Here is a 22,265-nt window from a genome sequence, read left to right on the forward strand (position 1 = left end):
ATAGAAAATATATATTTTCACTCGTGGCTGCGCCACTCGGGAAAATATTATTTTCTATGATCACTCGTGAATTAAAATCGATAATCCACCGATTCCAACAAATATCCTCTATGTAAATACAGCGAAACTTTCCACATACAGAAAATTTAAATATACACAAATAATGATTTGCGAAACAACAATACATAAACTTTGTTTTAAAAACAAAATATATAAAACTACATGTATTCAATTTAAAAAAAGTATCCATAAAATCAAATGTAAATCCCACAACGGCCTATAATGTAATTTTTTTCAATTCCCTTTAAAAATCAAATGTAAAACCCTGTTAAGTATCTACAATATATAAAGTAAATATCCAGTTTCGATCCTATCAATTCTATATTATATAAAGTCCATATCATATTGAATCTAGTACTGATGTGTGGGCACGAACAGCGATTCTCCCCCCGCCGAAATTGTTCCCAATTCCCCGTAGTATTGTCCAATGGCTGCTAGTCCGTTCGCCTAAAATGGTACAAACCAAACGACATGGTTATTTATTGCCACCGACAAAACTAAACGTATAAGATGGTGCGGATTTCTCCAGACGACAGTAGTTATAATTTTCAGTTTGTATTAGCTTCATACATTTTCCCGTAAACATACCACAAATATCAATGTAAAAAAGGTAAAAATGTAAACAAAAAATTAAAAAATATCTATAAAAATTAAAAAAAATCCAACTAGATGTAACCATATCGGAAATATTACAGACTTTTGTATTCCTCGCATTTTAATACCCGACCAGTCAGCCTTTAAAAAGTTGCTTGGCACAATGCCGAGAGCAGACGGCGCAGTTTAATGTTCGCGGGCTTACTGGGAGGCCATTATGATGCGAGTAGGCTATAAGTTGTCCGTACTTTGTTCTGTACCACGCGCTTTGTATGATGGGGACTCGGTAGAATTGTTATCCTTTAACACCAACATGTATACAAGACGCTTCCACTTAACATTAATAATAAAGGTGGGTTCCCACTACCGATCCGATAAACTCCATCATCCCGATCACCGAAATTTCCCGACCAAACCCGACCAAGCTCGACTTAAAAGGGTATACACGACTTCTTCTCGACCTCTTGTCGATAACACACGACCCCCACCCGACTCATTCACGACGTCCACTCAATTATCTTTCCGATTTCCGCTCGATCATCTCGACCTATACGCGAGCCCTATACGATCTCAGCTCGACCAAGTGGACCTCAGCTCGATCGCCACTAGATCTTCACACGACCAGATCGTGATGGTCGTACTACAGTCGTACAAAGCGATCTAAAATAACTCGGGTAGAGGTCGAGCAAATCGGGTACAGAGCTCTTGTATGGTCGAATAGCAATCGGGAAGTGATCGTGTACGGTCGAGTAGCCGTCGGGTAGCATTCTAGTAAATCTGTACATGAAATCGAATAGAGCTCGAGTGGATCGTGTTGCGATCTAAAATAACTCGGGTAGAGGTCGAGCGGATCGGGTACAGAACGTGTAAAAGATGTCAATCCGATCGCCACACGATTGCTTCACGATCAACTCTCGATCTTCTACTCGACCAATACACGACCACTTCCCGAGCGCTTCTCGATCCATTTCCTACTCGACCGCTACTCGATATTTTATGACATGTCAAAAAATATCGGGTAGGAAGCTCGACAAATGCTGATCTACCCGACCGCTCCCGACCACTCATGCCGACCGAACCAGACCAGTACCCGACCGCTTGGTCGGGCTTGATCGAGTTGATCTGATCGGCAGTGGGAACCCAGCTTAACACAAATGACCAAACTGTAAATTAATTGGACATTACTATGTTCATACACTCACTCTGTACATATTTTGAATCAATAACAAATTCTTGCTTATCCACCGGATTTGACAAATAAGAACACAAACGTTTTCCTCTAAAATGTATGTTTTTGTATACGTATTCGGGCGTGAAAATGCAATCTGCATGAAACGCATGTAGACGCTTTAAATTGCATTTTGTTTTCTTTTATGAATTCGAATATTATAGCGCTTCTGAGATATAGCCCTGAAAAGTTTGTGACAGACGTGCATCACACAAAAACAACAAAGAGTAATTACACTTACTTAAGAAACATTAGAGTTATGGTTCCTGTGCATGGCACTTCTCCTAATTGATATATTTACACCAATTAAGTTTCATGATGACATCGTATATAGATTTTGAGATATAGCCCTGAATAGTTTGTGACCGACGGACATTTCCGGCGAGACCTACTGATTGATTCTTTATGAAAGTGCAATTTCGTACTTCAAAGCCAAACATCGTTTAAAAAACGAGTGGAAGTAAATTTGTATCAAATCTCTTGAGCATATAGTCTCGATGTCTTAAATCTGATGAAAGGGGAATACATCCGGACACCAAACCATTCCCCATTGACAGATTCCTGCCTTATGGTAATCGCTTTTGTCCCGTGTTTACTTTACCCATTTCGCTCATCCGGTTGGGAAACAACATTGAAAGTTATATTATGGATACCAGACTACATCCTGTACCTTGGCTCTCAACATTAACTGCCTCTGCGCCTCCTCCCTGTTGTCGTCCTGCCCCCGCAATGCCTTGAGGACGCTGGCCTGCAGGGCGCGCCCAAACGAGAAAGAGAGCGCCCAAGGCTTGGGTGCGGCCGTAAACGTGTTGATGGCATTCAGGTTGACGGTGGAGTCCTTCTCGGACTGGCCCCCGGACAGGAACACCACGCCTGCGCGAAACATTGATTTGAGCCGCAGCTCTGGGAAAACTGGGCTTACTGCCTTTGCGTTGAGTTTCGTCCCAGATTAGCCCTTGCTGTCTGCACAGGCTTAACAGGGACAACACTTTCAGATTTTAGGAATTTTTTTTTAAAGGAAGTCTCATTTAAACAAAATCCAGTCTATGCGAATATAGGTCTCCATGATAAGCATGTGCGAGCCACGCAGGCTAATCTAGATGGACATGTTACGAACTTGCATTAAGTAAAGTTTTCCAACAGCAAAGCTTATATATATTTATATAAAATACGACTAGCAAATCTTGGTAAAATGTCCGTATCATATCGAATCTCTATCAAATAGTTACAGTTTAAGCAAATATAACGCTAGATAAATAAGAAATGGAAAATATTTTTTTAAATCCAACTTTGCTTCAGGGGTATAATAATCGAGACATGGAATGAAAACATTGTGTTTAATCGGGAGCTTCAACTAGGGGCTACTCGCTTAAAAGAAATGTAATCCGCCGACTTAGTTTAGCTCCTGTACAATCTAACACCGTGCATGACTGTGAAAACATATAGTGTTCTTTGCTTTAAACACTACGGTTTTTGGTCTAAACGCAACTAAACTCCAGTCAATCAACTTGTTAAAAGGAACTGAGTAAAAACATTATAGCCGATCCGGACCTTATTCTGACTTACCAGGCATTGCAGGCGGCACTGTTCGACTGAGAGCGAGGACAGTTGCGCGCGCATTTTCCTCGGGGCTGAACTTCCAGCTGCAGCTTTGACCCGCTGTCACCATGTTGGGTTTGAGCAGAGTCCCCTCCAGAAACACGTGGTGGTCTGCAAAGGCCTTGTATGTAAACGCGAGCACCTGTGGAGTATGGAATTCGGATATCTGTATTTTGTGAAAAGTACAGTTACATTTTGTATTTAGCAAGGTACGAAGTAACGTCAGCATTAGAAAATAGAATTTGGTGGTAGTTATACAATATACATTGTACACATCTTTATATTAGTTTATCAGATTTTCTTTACATCCATAGATAAAAAAATTACTTTGTTGGTTACCTTAAATATAATATGACTTAAAATTTGACTTAAACACTTGGTAGGTTTCATTACACAACTGATAAACCTAGTTTAGTTTGAAAATATTTAGAAGATATATTTTTAAAGACACAGATTAGAATGTGAAGTCCGAACAGATTAATCAGGTACGACAAATTGCGCTTTTATGATATTTTTGTTAAAATGAAGTTATTTCTTAGCGAAAATCCAATAAGGCTGAAAGTGTCGTCCCGATTAGCATGCTCGGTCTGCACAAGCTAACCAGGAGCGAAACTCATTGCACGTGCATGAAACCCTCTTTTCCAGGAGCGCGGCTCAAATATAACGAAAGTGTTCCAAGGCCAGACGGGAGATGCATACCTGCTCGGTGACCTTCTGTGCGGTAAACAGGTCGTGCTCGCCGTCACAAAGTACTTCCGGCTCCACAATGGGCACGAGACCGTTCTGTGAAAGACAATGCAGTTTACTAAAAATCAAATGAAACATGTTCATACGGTAAAGAATGAATAAGGACTATTGATCTTAAAATGTTATCAAGGAGTCATCATACAAGAGTTTTTTAAATTCACATTGAACAATAAACAATTGATGTCACGTATAAACGCGAATTACTGTGTCATGTAGTGCACCTTTCCAGAGAAATAAAATTAACAATTTTCTCCAGAAGCAACCAATCCAGACTGAGATTATTGTCAAATAACTTTCTTCTTAAACCAAGGCGTGTAAAATAAAATCGATCCACAGCAAAAATGGATACAACAAACATTTGTATTTAATATTAATTTTTTATATCAAATATTGATACGAAAACAATCTTATAGAATGAATGCGTTTCTAGGGTATGGACATGTTTAACGATTAAATAAACATACTTTGTCTTATTTGTCAATTTACAGACAAAAATTAAAACAACAAACTAGTTATATATCCAAACAGCTAACACGGTGATGCCCACCTGTTGACAGATGCTGGCATAGCGTGCGAGCACGTTGGCGTTCTCCAGCATGGCGAGATACGAGGGCGTCTGGTCCCCGATCTTCAGAACGCATCGCCATTTGGCGAAACGGGCACCGTCCTTCCTATGCTTGGCGCACTGCTCTGCCAAACCGTCTAGACCTGCGCATGGAATAGCGCGGAAACATTGTATGAGTGTGTTCCTGAACATTAATAGCAACGTTCAAATCCTAAATAAAATGCAATACAATTGAGCCTCGCCATGGGAAAAACGGGCTTAATGAATGTGTGTAATGTGTCTTCCCAGATTAGACTGTTCAGTACGCACAGGCTAATCAATTACGACACTTTAACCTTAGCTGGATTTTCTCTATGAAAGGACTTCATTGCCTGTGAGGACTGCACAGGCTAATCTGGGACGACACTCTACGCACATGCATTAAGCCCTGTTTTCCCAGAGTAAGTCTCAATTATGTATATTTTTATATTTGCATTATATGCATACTCTACACTGTAACTTTTTATAAAAATATCCGACAGCAAAACACTTCTACCGTTCCATGAACAAGTATTGCACGCAGATCATAATCACCACGACAATTGCAAAGCATTTTTAATTTCGGTAGCTTGCGTTCATTATCTTTTGCATATTTTTATTCCAGATTGTAAGTACAGCTATACCTCTAGCTTTCAATGTGACGTCATTTGTTAGGGCAATATGTAAGCTATCAATATTGTGATCTAGCCTATACAAGAGAGATGTGTAGCTATGTTAAAGTGAAGCGTAGGAAATCATGTTAATGAAGTATTGTCTATAAACCGAATACTTGGTGGCATATCATTTAATTGTGCAGTCCGAACAATCTTATCAGGGATCCTATCAGGGCCGACACTTTCCGCTTTTATAGATTTTTTCGTTTACAGGAAGTTTCTTTCTTTACGAAAATCAAGTTTTGGCGGGAAGAGTCGCCCCTGATAAGCGAATGCGCATTGCACAGGCTAATCTGGGGCGACAATTTACGCACATGCATTAAGCCCAGAGTTCCAAGAATGAGGCTCGATGTGTAACCTACCTTGGGTGGTGGACTCGCCATCAGTTCCTGCCAGAGCGACCACGCCTTTGTCCACTTTAATGCCAGGGATATTGTTCTTGTCTGCCAACACCTACAACAAAAAAGGTCGGCGGAATATATTGTATTGCGATTATGTTGCTCATGGGTGGCAAGTATGGAAAAGGAAATATGAGGACAATTATGCCAATGACCAAAGGACTCAAGACATCTAAGCTCGAGAGGCAGCTACTAGTATATCCCCCCTCCGAATTCTTTAAACTTAGAGTGGTGGTCCGAGAGGCACCTACAAGTATAGTATATACTAGTCATGATTGGTTAAAAACGAATTCCCCGTATTGCACCGAACCCGTCTTGTGTTTGATTCCACAATTACGGTGAAATATATATCCAGTGTTTGACCTGAGCTATTTTATGTTAGCCATTTAATATTTAAGATTGGAGGGGACTGCTGAGATAAAGACACGCTTTTATTCTGTTAAGAAGCACACCAACGGTTTGCTATGACGCGATACGTATCTTCACGACACAATACGTACCTTCACGAGACGATGCGTACCTTCACGACGTTATATATACGTACCTTCACGACACGATGCGTACCTTCACGACGTGATACGTACCTTCGCGACATGATACGTACCTTCACGACATGATACGTACCTTCAAGACACGATACGTACCTTCGCGACTTGATACGTACCTTCACGAACATTCACGACACTATACGTACCTTCACAAAACGTCATGACACGATACGTACAATCGCGACACGATACGTACCTTCACGAACCTTCACGACATTATACGGACCTTCACCACACGATACGTAGCTTCACGAAATGATACTTACCTTCAAGACATGATACGTACCTTCACGACATGATACGTACCTTCACGACATGACACGTACCTTCACGACATGACACGTTCTTTCATGAACCTTCACGACACGATACATACCTTCACGACACGATACGTAGCTTCACGATATGATGCGTACCTTCACGACACGATACGTACCTTCACGACACGATATGTACCTTCACGACATGGCACGTACCTTCACGAACCTTCACGATACGAAACGTACATTCACGACATGATACGTACCTTTCACGTACCTTCAAGAAATGATACGTACCTTCACAAACCTTCACGACACGATACGTACCTTCACGACACAATACGTACCTTCACGACACGATACGTACTTTCACGTCATGATACGTACCTTCACGACACGACACGTACCTTCACGACACGATAAATACCTTCACCACACGATACGTAGCTTCACGATATGATACGTACCTTCACGACACGATACGTACCTGCACGCTATGATACGTAAAATCACGTACCTTAACGAATGGAACGCCTTCATTTTTATTCTGGTAGAGCGTCTCGTGGTACAATATCACACCGCTGATGCTGTCCGACACGACGGCGTCGGCAGTGAACAGGAGCTCCCGGTACCGCCGTCGGTTTTTTTCCGTGTTCTCGAGCCCGATGCTTTCAAACCGCTTCCCGATGGTTCCTGAAATATTAAAGGTAAGATCATATGAAAGGCGTGTAATTGTGTACACAAAACAACGAGTAAGATACACGTGTATTAAGTATCATCAATCCACGAAAATCGCAGACTGATCTGGGTCGGCATTTTCGGCAAAACATGTCCAAAAGAACTAGATAAATCCCATAATTAGAACGCGTACCATGTTCGACGCGTGACTCATAGCATTAGAATTTAGTATTCAGATGTAAATATTATCAAAACTTATTCAACGCGATGGCCAGCCATCAAAAGACAAACATTTCACGGACCTGTCGACTCATCGGCGGCCAGGATTCCCTTTCTGGGCGAGACGAGTGGCTTTGGCGACACTGCGCAGCTCCTCTTCCTGTTCCGGTGTCAAATGATTTGGAAACACAGGCATCTGTGGGAAACATTATAACTAAGCGGGATTGATACAGAAGAGTTGGTGATCTTGCGGTTGCTCTTGTTTTCGTTCTTGTTGTTATATTTCATATAATAGAGCATACGCGCCAACCAAAGTTTACAATTTATTTGCTGATATTTTAGTGTATTACGTTTTAATTTGAAGTCCTACAAGCACTACTACTAGGGGTTTAGATTCCGAAACTCTGCTACTTTTCTGAATTAAGCCTATATAAGAATCGTTTTGGGAAAATGTGGCTTCATGTATACGCGTAATGTGTCCTCCCTGATTGGCCTGTGTGGACACTTTTCGCCTAAACTGGAATTGCGTAAAGAAGAACAATTCTATAAGCAAACAATTCCATAAAACTGCAAAGCATCCCTGATTGGCCTGTGTGGACACTTTTCGCCTAAACTGGAATTGCGTAAAGAAGAACAATTCTATAAGCAAACAATTCCATAAAACTGCAAAGCATCCCTGATTGGCCTGTGTGGACACTTTTCGCCTAAACTGGAATTGCGTAAAGAAGAACAATTCTATAAGCAAACAATTCCATAAAACTGCAAAGCATCCCTGATTGGCCTGTGTGGACACTTTTCGCCTAAACTGGAATTGCGTAAAGAAGAACAATTCTATAAGCAAACAATTCCATAAAACTGCAAAGCATCCCTGATTGGCCTGTGTGGACACTTTTCGCCTAAACTGGAGTCTCGATGTCTTAAATCTGATGAAAGGCGAATACATCCGGACACCAAACCATTCCAATTGACAGATTCATGCCTTATGGTAATCACTTTTGTCCCGTGTTTACTTTACCTATTTCGCTCATCCGGTTGGGAAACAACATTGAAAGTTATATTATGGATACCAGACTACATCCTGTACCTTGGCTCTCAACAGGAACTGCCTCTGGGCCGCCTTCCTGTTGTCGTCCTGCCCCCGCCATGCCTTTAGGACGCTGGACTGCAGGGCGCGCCCAAACGAGAATGAGAGCGCCCAAGGCTTGGGTGCGGCCGTAAACGTGTTGATGGCATTCAGGTTGACGGTGGAGTCCTTCTCGGACTGGCCCCCGGACAGGAACACCACGCCTGCGCGAAACATTGATTTGAGCCGCAGCTCTGGGAAAACTGGGCTTACTGCCTTTGCGTTGAGTTTCGTCCCAGATTAGCCCTTGCTGTCTGCACAGGCTTAACAGGGACAACACTTTCAGATTTTAGGAATTTTTTTTTGAAGGAAGTCTCATTTTAACAAAATCCAGTCTATGCGAATATAGGTCTCCATGATAAGCATGTGCGAGCCACGCAGGCTAATCTAGATGGACATGTTACGAACTTGCATTAAGTAAAGTTTTCCAACAGCGAAGCTTATATATATTTATATAAAATACGACTAGCAAATCTTGGTAAAATGTCCGTATCATATCGAATCTCTATCAAATAGTAACAGTTTAAGCAAATATAACGCTAGATAAATAAGAAAAGGAAAATATTTTTTTAAATCCAACTTTGCTTCAGGGGTATAATAATCGAGACATGGAATGAAAACATTGTGTTTAATCGGGAGCTTCAACTAGGGGCTACTCGCTTAAAAGAAATGTAATCCGCCGACTTAGTTTAGCTCCTGTACAATCTAACACCGTGCATGACTGTGAAAACATATAGTGTTCTTTGCTTTAAACACTACGGTTTTTGGTCTAAACGCAACTAAACTCCAGTCAATCAACTTGTTAAAAGGAACTGAGTAAAAACATTATAGCCGATCCGGACCTTATTCTGACTTACCAGGCATTGAAGGCGGCACTGTTCGACTGAGAGCGAGGACAGTTGCGCGCGCATTTTCCTCGGGGCTGAACTTCCAGCTGCAGCTTTGACCCGCTGTCACCATGTTGGGTTTGAGCAGAGTCCCCTCCAGAAACACGTGGTGGTCTGCAAAGGCCTTGTATGTAAACGCGAGCACCTGTGGAGTATGGAATTCGGATATCTGTATTTTGTGAAAAGTACAGTTACATTTTGTATTTAGCAAGGTACGAAGTAACGTCAGCATTAGAAAATAGAATTTGGTGGTAGTTATACAATATACATTGTACACATCTTTATATTAGTTTATCAGATTTTCTTTACATCCATAGATAAAAAAATTACTTTGTTGGTTACCTTAAATATAATATGACTTAAAATTTGACTTAAACACTTGGTAGGTTTCATTACACAACTGATAAACCTAGTTTAGTTTGAAAATATTTAGAAGATATATTTGTAAAGACACAGATTAGAATGTGAAGTCCGAACAGATTAATCAGGTACGACAAATTGCGCTTTTATGATATTTTTGTTAAAATGAAGTTATTTCTTAGCGAAAATCCAATAAGGCTGAAAGTGTCGTCCCGATTAGCCTGCTCGGTCTGCACAGGCTAACCAGGGGCGAAACTCATTGCACGTGCATGAAACCCTCTTTTCCAGGAGCGCGGCTCAAATATAACGAAAGTGTTCCAAGGCCAGACGGGAGATGCATACCTGCTCGGTGACCTTCTGTGCGGTAAACAGGTCGTGCTCGCCGTCACAAAGTACTTCCGGCTCCACAATGGGCACGAGACCGTTCTGTGAAAGACAATGCAGTTTACTAAAAATCAAATGAAACATGTTCATACGGTAAAGAATGAATAAGGACTATTGATCTTAAAATGTTATCAAGGAGTCATCATACAAGAGTTTTTTTAATTCACATTGAACAATAAACAATTGATGTCACGTATAAACGCGAATTACTGTGTCATGTAGTGCACCTTTCCAGAGAAATAAAATTAAAAATTTTCTCCAGAAGCAACCAATCCAGACTGAGATTATTGTCAAATAACTTTCTTCTTAAACCAAGGCGTGTAAAATAAAATCGATCCACAGCAAAAATGGATACAACAAACATTTGTATTTAATATTAATTTTTTATATCAAATATTGATACGAAAACAATCTTATAGAATGAATGCGTTTATAGGGTATGGACATGTTTAACGATTAAATAAACATACTTTGTCTTATTTGTCAATTTACAGACAAAAATTAAAACAACAAACTAGTTATATATCCAAACAGCTAACACGGTGATGCCCACCTGTTGACAGATGCTGGCATAGCGTGCGAGCACGTTGGCGTTCTCCAGCATGGCGAGATACGAGGGCGTCTGGTCCTCGATCTTCAGAACGCATCGCCATTTGGCGAAACGGGCACCGTCCTTCCTATATTTGGCGCACTGCTCTGCCAAACCGTCTAGACCTGCGCATGGAATAGCGCGGAAACATTGTATGAGTGTGTTCCTGAACATTAATAGCAACGTTCAAATCCTAAATAAAATGCAATACAATTGAGCCTCGCCATGGGAAAAACGGGCTTAATGAATGTGTGTAATGTGTCTTCCCAGATTAGGCTGTTCAGTACGCACAGGCTAATCAATTACGACACTTTAACCTTAGCTGGATTTTCTCTATGAAAGAACTTCATTGCCTGTGAGGACTGCACAGGCTAATCTGGGACGACACTCTACGCACATGCATTAAGCCCTGTTTTCCCAGAGTAAGTCTCAATTATGTATATTTTTATATTTGCATTATATGCATACTCTACACTGTAACTTTTTATAAAAATATCCGACAGCAAAACACTTCTACCGTTCCATGAACAAGTATTGCACGCAGATCATAATCACCACGACAATTGCAAAGCATTTTTAATTTCGGTAGCTTGCGTTCATTATCTTTTGCATATTTTTATTCCAGATTGTAAGTACAGCTATACCTCTAGCTTTCAATGTGACGTCATTTGTTAGGGCAATATGTATGCTATCAATATTGTGATCTAGCCTATACAAGAGAGATGTGTAGCTATGTTAAAGTGAAGCGTAGGAAATCATGTTAATGAAGTATTGTCTATAAATCGAATACTCGGTGGCATATCATTTAATTGTGCAGTCCGAACAATCTTATCAGGGATCCTATCAGGGCCGACACTTTCCGCTTTTATGGATTTTTTCGTTTACAGGAAGTTTCTTTCTCTACGAAAATCAAGTTAAGGCGGAAAGATTCGCCCCTGATAAGCGAATGCGCATTGCACAGGCTAATCTGGGGCGACAATTTACGCACATGCATTAAGCCCAGAGTTCCAAGAATGAGGCTCGATGTGTAACCTACCTTGGGTGGTGGACTCGCCATCAGTTCCTGCCAGAGCGACCACGCCTTTGTCCACTTTAATGCCAGGGATAATGTTCTTGTCTGCCAACACCTACAACAAAAAAGGTCGGCGGAATATATTGTATTGCGATTATGTTGCTCATGGGTGGCAAGTATGGAAAAGGAAATATGAGGACAATTATGCCAATGACCAAAGGACTCAAGACATCTAAGCTCGAGAGGCAGCTACTAGTATATCCCCCCTCCGAATTCTTTAAACTTAGAGTGGTGGTCCGAGAGGCACCTACAAGTATAGTATATACTAGTCCTGATTGGTTAAAAATGAATTCCCCGTATTGCACCGAACCCGTCTTGTGTTTGATTCCACAATTACGGTGAAATATATATCCAGTGTTTGACCTGAGCTATTTTATGTTAGCCATTTAATATTTAAGATTGGAGGGGACTGCTGAGATAAAGACACGCTTTTATTCTTTTAAGAAGCACACCAACGGTTTGCTATGACGCGATACGTATCTTCACGACACAATACGTACCTTCACGAGACGATGCGTACCTTCACGACGTTATATATACGTACCTTCACGACACGATGCGTACCTTCACGACGTGATACGTACCTTCGCGACATGATACGTACCTTCACGACATGATACGTACCTTCAAGACACGATACGTACCTTCGCGACTTGATACGTACCTTCACGAACATTCACGACACTATACGTACCTTCACAAAACTTCATGACACGATACGTACAATCGCGACACGATACGTACCTTCACAACATGACACGTACCTTCACGAACCTTCACGACATTATACGGACCTTCACCACACGATACGTAGCTTCACGAAATGATATTTACCTTCAAGACATGATACGTACCTTCACGACATGATACGTACCTTCACGACATGACACGTACCTTCACGACATGACACGTTCTTTCACGAACCTTCACGACACGATAGATACCTTCACGACACGATACGTAGCTTCACGATATGATGCGTACCTTCACGACACGATACGTACCTTCACGACACGATATGTACCTTCACGACATGGCACGTACCTTCACGAACCTTCACGATACGAAACGTAACTTCACGACATGATACGTACCTTTCACGTACCTTCAAGAAATGATACGTACCTTCACAAACCTTCACGACACGATACGTACCTTCACGACACAATACGTACCTTCACGACACGATACGTACTTTCACGTCATGATACGTACCTTCACGACACGACACGTACCTTCACGACACGATAAGTACCTTCACCACACGATACGTAGCTTCACGATATGATACGTACCTTCACGACACGATACGTACCTGCACGCTATGATAGGTAAAATCACGTACCTTAACGAATGGAACGCCTTCATTTGTATTCTGGTAGAGCGTCTCGTGGTACAATATCACACCGCTGATGCTGTCCGACACGACGGCGTCGGCAGTGAACAGGAGCTCCCGGTACCGCCGTCGGTTTTCTTCCGTGTTCTCGAGCCCGATGCTTTCAAACCGCTTCCCGATGGTTCCTGAAATATTAAAGGTAAGCTCATATGAAAGGCGTGTAATTGTGTACACAAAACAACGAGAAAGATACACGTGTATTAAGTATCATCAATCCACGAAAATCGCAGACTGATCTGAGTCGGCATTTTCGGCAAAACATGTCCAAAAGAACTAGATAAATCCCATAATTAGAACGCGTACCATGTTCGACGCGTGACTCAAAGCATTAGAATTTAGTATTCAAATGTAAATATTATCAAAACTTATTCAACGCGATGGCCAGCCATCAAAAGACAAACATTTCACGGACCTGTCGACTCATCGGCGGCCAGGATTCCCTTTCTGGGCGAGACGAGTGGCTTTGGCGACACTGCGCAGCTCCTCTTCCTGTTCCGGTGTCAAATAATTTGGAAACACAGGCATCTTTGGGAAACATTATAACTAAGCGGGATTGATACGGAAGAGTTGGTGATCTTGCGGTTGCTCTTGTTTTCGTTCTTGTTGTTATATTTCATATAATAGTGGATAGGCGCAAACCAAAGTTTACAATTTATTTGCTGATATTTTAGTGTATCACGTTTTAATTTGAAGTCCTACAAGCACTACTACTAGGGGTTTAGATTCCGAAACTGGATTTTCGTAAAGAAGAACAATTCTATAAGCAAACAATTCCATAAAACTGCAAAGCATCCCTGATTGGCCTGTATGGACACTTTTCGACTAAACTGGATTTTCGTAAAGAAGAACAATTCTATAAGCAAACAATTCCATAAAACTGCAAAGCATCCCTGATTGGCCTGTGTGGACACTTTTCGACTATACTGGATTTTCGTAAAGAAGAACAATTTTATAAGCAAACAATTCCATAAAACTGCAAAGCATCCCTGATTGGCCTGTGTGGACACTTTTCGACTAAACTGGATTTTCGTAAAGAAGAACACTTCTATAAGCAAACAATTCCATAAAACTGCAAAGCATCCCTGACTGGCCTGTGTGGACACTTTTCGCCTAAACTGGAATTGCGTAAAGAATAACAATTCTATAAGCAAACAATTCCATAAAACTGCAAAGCATCCCTGATTGGCCTGTGTGGACACTTTTCGCCTAAACTGGAATTGCGTAAAGAAGAACAATTCTATAAGCAAACAATTCCATAAAACTGCAAAGCATCCCTGATTGGCCTGTGTGGACACTTTTCGCCTAAACTGTAATTGCGTAAAGAAGAACAATTCTATAAGCAAACAATTCCATAAAACTGCAAAGTATCCCTGATTAGCCTGTGTGGACACTTTTCGACTAAACTGGAATTGCGTAAAGAAGAACAATTCTATAAGCAAACAATTCCATAAAACTGCAAAGCATCCCTGATTGGCCTGTGTGGACACTTTTCGCCTAAACTGGATTTTCGTAAAGAAGAACAATTCTATAAGCAAACAATTCCATAAAACTGCAAAGCATCCCTGATTGGCATGTGTGGACACTTTTCGCCTAAACTGGATTTTCGTAAAGAAGAACAATTCTATAAGCAAACAATTCCATAAAACTGCAAAGCATCCCTGATTGGCCTGTGTGGACACTTTTCGACTAAACTGGATTTTCGTAAAGAGGAACAATTCTATAAGCAAACAATTCCATAAAACTGCAAAGCATCCCTGATTGGCCTGTGTGGACACTTTTCGCTTAAACTGGAATTGCGTAAAGAAGAACAATTCTATAAGCAAACAATTCTATAAAACTGCAAAGCATCCCTGATTGGCCTGTTTGGACACTTTTCGCCTAAACTGGAGTCTCGATGTCTTAAATCTGATGAAAGGCGAATACATCCGGACACCAAACCATTCCAATTGACAGATTCATGCCTTATGGTAATCACTTTTGTCCCGTGTTTACTTTACCCATTTCGCTCATCCGGTTGGGAAACAACATTGAAAGTTATATTATGGATACCAGACTACATCCTGTACCTTGGCTCTCAACAGGAACTGCCTCTGGGCCGCCTTCCTGTTGTCGTCCTGCCCCCGCCATGCCTTGAGGACGCTGGACTGCAGGGCGCGCCCAAACGAGAATGAGAGCGCCCAAGGCTTGGGTGCGGCCGTAAACGTGTTGATGGCATTCAGGTTGACGGTGGAGTCCTTCTCGGACTGGCCCCCGGACAGGAACACCACGCCTGCGCGAAACATTGATTTGAGCCGCAGCTCTGGGAAAACTGGGCTTACTGCCTTTGCGTTGAGTTTCGTCCCAGATTAGCCCTTGCTGTCTGCACAGGCTTAACAGGGACAACACTTTCAGATTTTAGGAATTCTTTTTTGAAGGAAGTCTCATTTTAACAAAATCCAGTCTATGCGAATATAGGTCTCCATGATAAGCATGTGCGAGCCACGCAGGCTAATCTAGATGGACATGTTACGAACTTGCATTAAGTAAAGTTTTCCAACAGCAAAGCTTATATATATTTATATAAAATACGACTAGCAAATCTTGGTAAAATGTCCGTATCATATCGAATCTCTATCAAATAGTTACAGTTTAAGCAAATATAACGCTAGATAAATAATAAAAGGAAAATATTTTTTTAATCCAACTTTGCTTCAGGAATATTATAACCGAGACATGGAATGAAAACATTGTGTTTAATCGGGATCTTCAACTAGGGGCTACTCGCTTCAAAGAAATGTAATCCGCCGACTTAGTTTAGCTCCTGTACAATCTAACACCTGACTGTGAAAACATATAGTGTTCTTTCCATTAAACACTACGGTTTTTGGTCTAAACGCAACTAAACTACAATCAATCAACTTGTTAAAAGTAACTGAGTAAAAACATTATAGCCGATCCGGACCTTATTCTGACTTACCAGGCATTGCAGGCGGCACTGTTCGACTGAGAGCGAGGACAGTTGCGCGCGCATTTTCCTCGGGGCTGAACTTCCGGCTTCAGCTTTGACCCGTTGTCACCATGTTGGGTTTGAGCAGAGTCCCCTTCAGAAACACGTGGTGGTCTGCAAGGGCCTTGTATGTAAACGCGAGCACCTGTGGAGTATGGAATTCGGATATCTGTATTTTGTGAAAAGTACAGTTACATGATGTACTTAGCAAGGTACGAATTAACGTCAGCATTAGAAAATAGTATTTGGTGGTAGTCATAAAATATACATTGTACACATCTTTATATTAGTTTATCAGATTTTCTTTACATCCATAGATAAATTTTTTGTTGGTTACCTTAATTATAATATGACTTAAAATTTCATTACACAACTAATAAACCTAGTTAAGTTTGAAAATATTTAGAAGATATATTTGTAAAGACACAGATTGGAATGTGAAGTCCGAACAGATTAATCAGGTACGACACATTGCGCTTTTATGATATGTTTGTTAAAATGAAGTTATTTCTTAGCGAAAATCCAATTAGGCGGAAAGTGTCGTCCCGATTAACCTGCTCGGTCTGCACAGGCTAACCAGGGGCGAAACTCAATGCACATGAAACCCCCATTTCCGAGAGCGCGGCTCAAATATAACGAAAGTGTTCCAATGCCAGACGGGAGATGCAAACCTGCTCGGTGACCTTCTGTGCGGTAAACAGGTCGTGCTCGCCGTCACAAAGTACTTCCGGCTCCACAATGGGCACGAGACCGTTCTGTGAAAGACAATGCATTTTACTAAAAACCAAATGAAACATGTACATACGGTAAAGAATGAATAAGGATTATTGATCTTAAAATGTTATCACGGAGTCATCATACAAGATTTTTTTAAATTCACATTGAACCATAAACAATTGATGTCACGTATAAACGCGAATTACTGTGTCATGTAGTGCACCTTTCCAGAGAAATAAAATTAACAATTTTCTCCAGAAGCAACCAATCCAGACTGAGATTATTGTCAAATAACTTTCTTCTTAAACCAAGGCGTGTGAAATAAAATCGATCCACAGCAAAAATGGATACAACAAACATTTGTATTTAATATTAATTTTTTATATCAAATATTGATACGAAAACAATCTTATACAATGAATAAGTTTCTAGGGTATGGACATGTTTAACGATTAAACAAACATACTTTAAGTCTTATTTGTCAATTTACAGACAAAAATTAAAACCACAAACTAGTTATATTTCCAAACAGCTAACACGGTGATGCCCACCTGTTGACAGATGCTGGCATAGCGTGCGAGCACGTTGGCGTTCTCCAGCATGGCGAGATACGAGGGCGTCTGGTCCCCGATCTTCAGAACGCATCGCCATTTGGCGAAACGGGCACCGTCCTTCCTATACTTGGCGCACTGCTCTGCCAAACCGTCTAGACCTGCGCATGGAATAGCGCGGAAACATTGTATGAGTGTGTTCCTGAACATTAATAGCAACGTTCAAATCCTAAATAAAATGCAATACAATTGAGCCTCGCCATTGGAAAAACGGGCTTAATGAATGTGTGTAATGTGTCTTCCCAGATTAGGCTGTTCAGTACGCACAGGCTAATCAATTACGACACTTTAACCTTAGCTGGATTTTCTCTATGAAAGAACTTCATTGCCTGTGAGGACTGCACAGGCTAATCTGGGACGACACTCTACGCACATGCATTAAGCCCTGTTTTCCCAGAGTTAGTCTCAATTATGTATATTTTTATATTTGCATTATATGCATACTCTACACTGTAACTTTTTATAAAAATATCCGACAGCAAAACACTTCTACCGTTCCATGAACCCGTATTGCACGCAGATCATAATCACCATGACAATTGAAAAGCATTTTTAATTTCGGTAGCTTGCGTTCATTATCTTTTGCATATTTTTATTCCAGATTGTAAGTACAGCTATACCTCTAGCTTTCAATGTGACGTCATTTGTTAGGGCAATATGTTTGCTATCAATAGTGTGATCTAGCCTATACAAGAGAGATGTGTAGCTACGTTAAAGTGAAGCGTAAGAAATCATGTTAATGAAGTATTGTCTATAAATCGAATACTCGGTGGCATATCATTTAATTGTGCAGTCCGAACAATCTTATCAGGGATCCTATCAGGGCAGACACCTTCCGCTTTTATGGATTTTTTCGTTTACAGGAAGTTTCTTTCTATACGAAAATCAAGTTAAGGCGGAAAGAGTCGCCCCTGATAAGCGAATGCGCATTGCACATGCTAATCTGGGGCGACAATTTACGCACATGCATTATGCCCAGAGTTCCAAGAATGAGGCTCGATGTGTAGCCTACCTTGGGTGGTGGACTCGCCATCAGTTCCTGCCAGAGCGACCACGCCTTTGTCCACTTTAATGCCAGGGATAATGTTCTTGTCTGCCGACACCTTCAACAAAAAAGGTCGGCGGAATATATTGTATTGCGATTATGTTGCTCATGGGTGGCAAGTATGGAAAAGGAAATATGAGGACAATTATGCCAATGACCAAAGGACTCAAGACATCTAAGCCCGAGAGGCAGCTACTAGTATATCCCCCTCCGAATTCTTTAAACTTAGAGTGGTGGTCCGAGAGGCACCTACAAGTATAGTATATACTAGTCCTGATTGGTTAAAAATGAATTCCCCGTATTGCACCGAACCCGTCTTGTGTTTGATTCCACAATTACGGTGAAATATATATCCAGTGTTTGACCTGAGCTATTTTATGTTAGCCATTTAATATTTAAGATTGGAGGGGACTGCTGAGATAAAGACACGCTTTTATTCTGTTAAGAAGCACACCAATGGTTTGCTATGACGCTATACGTATCTTCACGACACGATGCGTACCTTCACGATGTGAGACGTTCCTTCACAAAATTTCACGACACGATACGTACCTTCACGAGACGATGCGTACCTTCACGACGGGATACGTACCTTCACGACACGATGCGTACCTTTATGACGTGATACGTACCTTCGCGACATGATACGTACCTTCACGACATGATACGTACCTTCAAGACACGATACGTACTTTCGCGACATGATACGTACTTTCACGAACCTTCACGACACTATACGTACCTTCACAAAACTTCACGTCACGATACGTACAATCACGACACGATACGTACCTTCACAACATGACACGTACCTTCATGAAAGTTCACGACATTAAACGGACCTTCACCACACGATTCGTAGCTTTACGAAATGATACTTACCTTCAAGACATGATACGTACCTTCACGACATGACTTGTACCTTCACGACATGATACGTACCTTCACGACATGACACGTACCTTCACGACATGACACGTACTTTCACGAACCTTCACGACACGATACGTACCTTCACGACACGATACGTAGCTTCACGATATGATACGTACCTTCACGACACGATACGTACCTTCACGACACGATATGTACCTTCACGACATGGCACGTACCTTCACGAACCTTCACGACACGAAACGTACCTTCACGACATGATACGTACCTTTCACGTACCTTCAAGAAATGATACGTACCTTCACAAACCTTCACGACACGACACGTACCTTCACGACACAATACGTACCTTCACGACACGATACGTACTTTCACGTCATGATACGTACATTCACGACACGACACGTACCTTCACGACACGATACGTACCTTCACCACACGATACGTAGCTTCACGATATGATACGTACCTTCACGACACGATACGTACCTGCACGCTATGATACGTAAAATCACGAAATTGTACGAACCTTAACGAATGGAACGCCTTCATTTGTATTCTGGTAGAGCGTCTCGTGGTACAATATCACACCGCTGATGCTGTCCGACACGACGGCGTCGGCAGTGAACAGGAGCTCCCGGTACCGCCGTCGGTTTTTTCTTCCGTGTTCCCGAGCCCGATGCTTTCAAACGGCTTCCCGATGGTTCCTGAAATATTAAAGGTAAGATCATATGAAAGGCGTGTAATTGTGTGCACAAAACAACGAATAAGATACACGTGTATTAAGTATCATCAATCCACGAACATCGCAGACTGATGTGGGTCGGCATTTTCGGCAAAACATGTCCAAAAGAACTAAATAAATCCCATAATTAGAACGCGTACCGTGTTCGACGCGTCCATAGCATTAGAATTTAGTATTCAGATGTAAATATTATCAAAACTTATTCAACGCGATGGCCAGCCATCAAAAGACAAACATTTCACGGATCGGTCGACTCATCGGCGGCCAGGATTCCCTTTCCGGGCGAGACGATGGCTTTGGCGACACTGCGCAGCTCCTCTTCCTGTTCCGGTGTCAAATAATTTGGAAACACAGGCATCTGTGGGAAACATTATAACTAAGCGGGATTGATACACAAGAGTTGGTGTTCTTGCGGTTGCTCTTGTTTTCGTTCTTGTTGTTATATTTCATATAATAGAGCATACGCGCCAACCAAAGTTTACAATTTATTTGCTGATATTTCAGTGTATCACGTTTTAATTTGAAGTCCTACAAGCACTACTACTAGGGGTTTAGATTCCGAAACTCTGCTAGTTTTCTGAATTAAGCCTGTATAACTATCGTTTTGGGAAAATTTGGCTTCATTTATACGCGTAATGTGTCCTCCCTGATTAGCCTGTGTGGACACTTTTCGCCTAAACTGGAATTTCGTAAAGAAGAACAATTCTATAAGCAAACAATTCCATAAAACTGCAAAGCATCCCTGATTAGCCTGTGCGAACTGCATAAGCTAATCTGGGACGACACTTTACGCACTTGCATTAAGCCCAGTTTTTCCAGAACGAGGCTCAATTTAACACTGAAAATCCTAGCACAGGCCTCAACAAACAGTAAAAAAAGATCAATCTACTGTTTTCTTTACCCATTTTAAAAAGATGGCGTTTGGAAACAGCAAAGACTTGAAAGGAAAATGCGCTATTTTTGCATGGAGGTTCAGCGGGGTGCTTCTGCAGCCTCTTGTTATATGTTTTAATGAAAAATGCTATTCTCTCTGTACCCGATGATGCCTTTATCCCCCACTGTACTTTAGTTTGTGGTTCAGACCGCATGATATTTAGCAAAGTTTAGCCTCGCTCTGATAGAGGGAGCGTACCGCACATGTTAATCTGGTACGATACTCTACCCCGCATGCATTAAGACGTTTTCAGAGAGCGAGTCTCAATATGTTCTTTGTATTTGAATTCTGCGTACCTAGACAATGTTGTTTACCACAAAAATTGTGACCTCGAAATATGAGACGAGCATGCATGTAGTCTGTTATCTCGTAAATCTCGCACTGTTTATCTCACGCAGCACTGTGTTCAACATTTTGTAACAATAATATGTCTTATTTATATGCAATCGTAGACGTTTAAATTAAAAGGGTGCAAGATCGATACATGACATCGAACATCATTTTTTAAAGCATACTATTCGCGACGCATAATTTATTATTAAAAAGATGTTAAAAGCATGTAGATCAGTTTAGCATGTTGACCACTCTATAAAAGGGTACATTTTAGTTTTATAAGCAGACTACTTTTAATACGATCTTTTACTAGGTTCGTTTTTCAAAGACACTTCGTGACCGCAAATAGTTTGTGTTTTTAAAATGTACCTATATTTGGGTCAAAATGCAGATGAATCCAGTAAATTAAATCTCAAAGGTCTGAAGTCTAGCCAAACAAGTCAGGCCCTTTGCGAGTAATAATATATATGTTTTCTATGTGCATCGCTCTATGAAAACTGGGCTAAATGCATGTGCGGTCTGTGTCGTTACAGATTAGCCTGCGAGGTCCGAACAGGCTAATCAGGGACGACATTTTCGGCCTAAACCAGATTTTTGTTTA

The 22,265-nt window shown here is 41.2% G+C and overlaps 3 pseudogenes; all 3 read right to left on the minus strand.

Moving 5' to 3' along the window:
* Positions 1–127: 127 nt before the first annotated feature.
* LOC127833996 (fructose-bisphosphate aldolase-like) lies at positions 128–7,784 on the minus strand (annotated as a pseudogene).
* An 861-nt stretch (positions 7,785–8,645) lies between these two features.
* Positions 8,646–13,924, minus strand: LOC127835969 (fructose-bisphosphate aldolase-like; annotated as a pseudogene).
* A 1,514-nt stretch (positions 13,925–15,438) lies between these two features.
* On the minus strand, positions 15,439–21,024 carry LOC127835970 (fructose-bisphosphate aldolase-like; annotated as a pseudogene).
* Positions 21,025–22,265: the final 1,241 nt, after the last annotated feature.

Source organism: Dreissena polymorpha, chromosome 6 (assembly GCF_020536995.1).
Source record: "Dreissena polymorpha isolate Duluth1 chromosome 6, UMN_Dpol_1.0, whole genome shotgun sequence".
NCBI classification, from domain to species: domain Eukaryota; kingdom Metazoa; phylum Mollusca; class Bivalvia; order Myida; family Dreissenidae; genus Dreissena; species Dreissena polymorpha.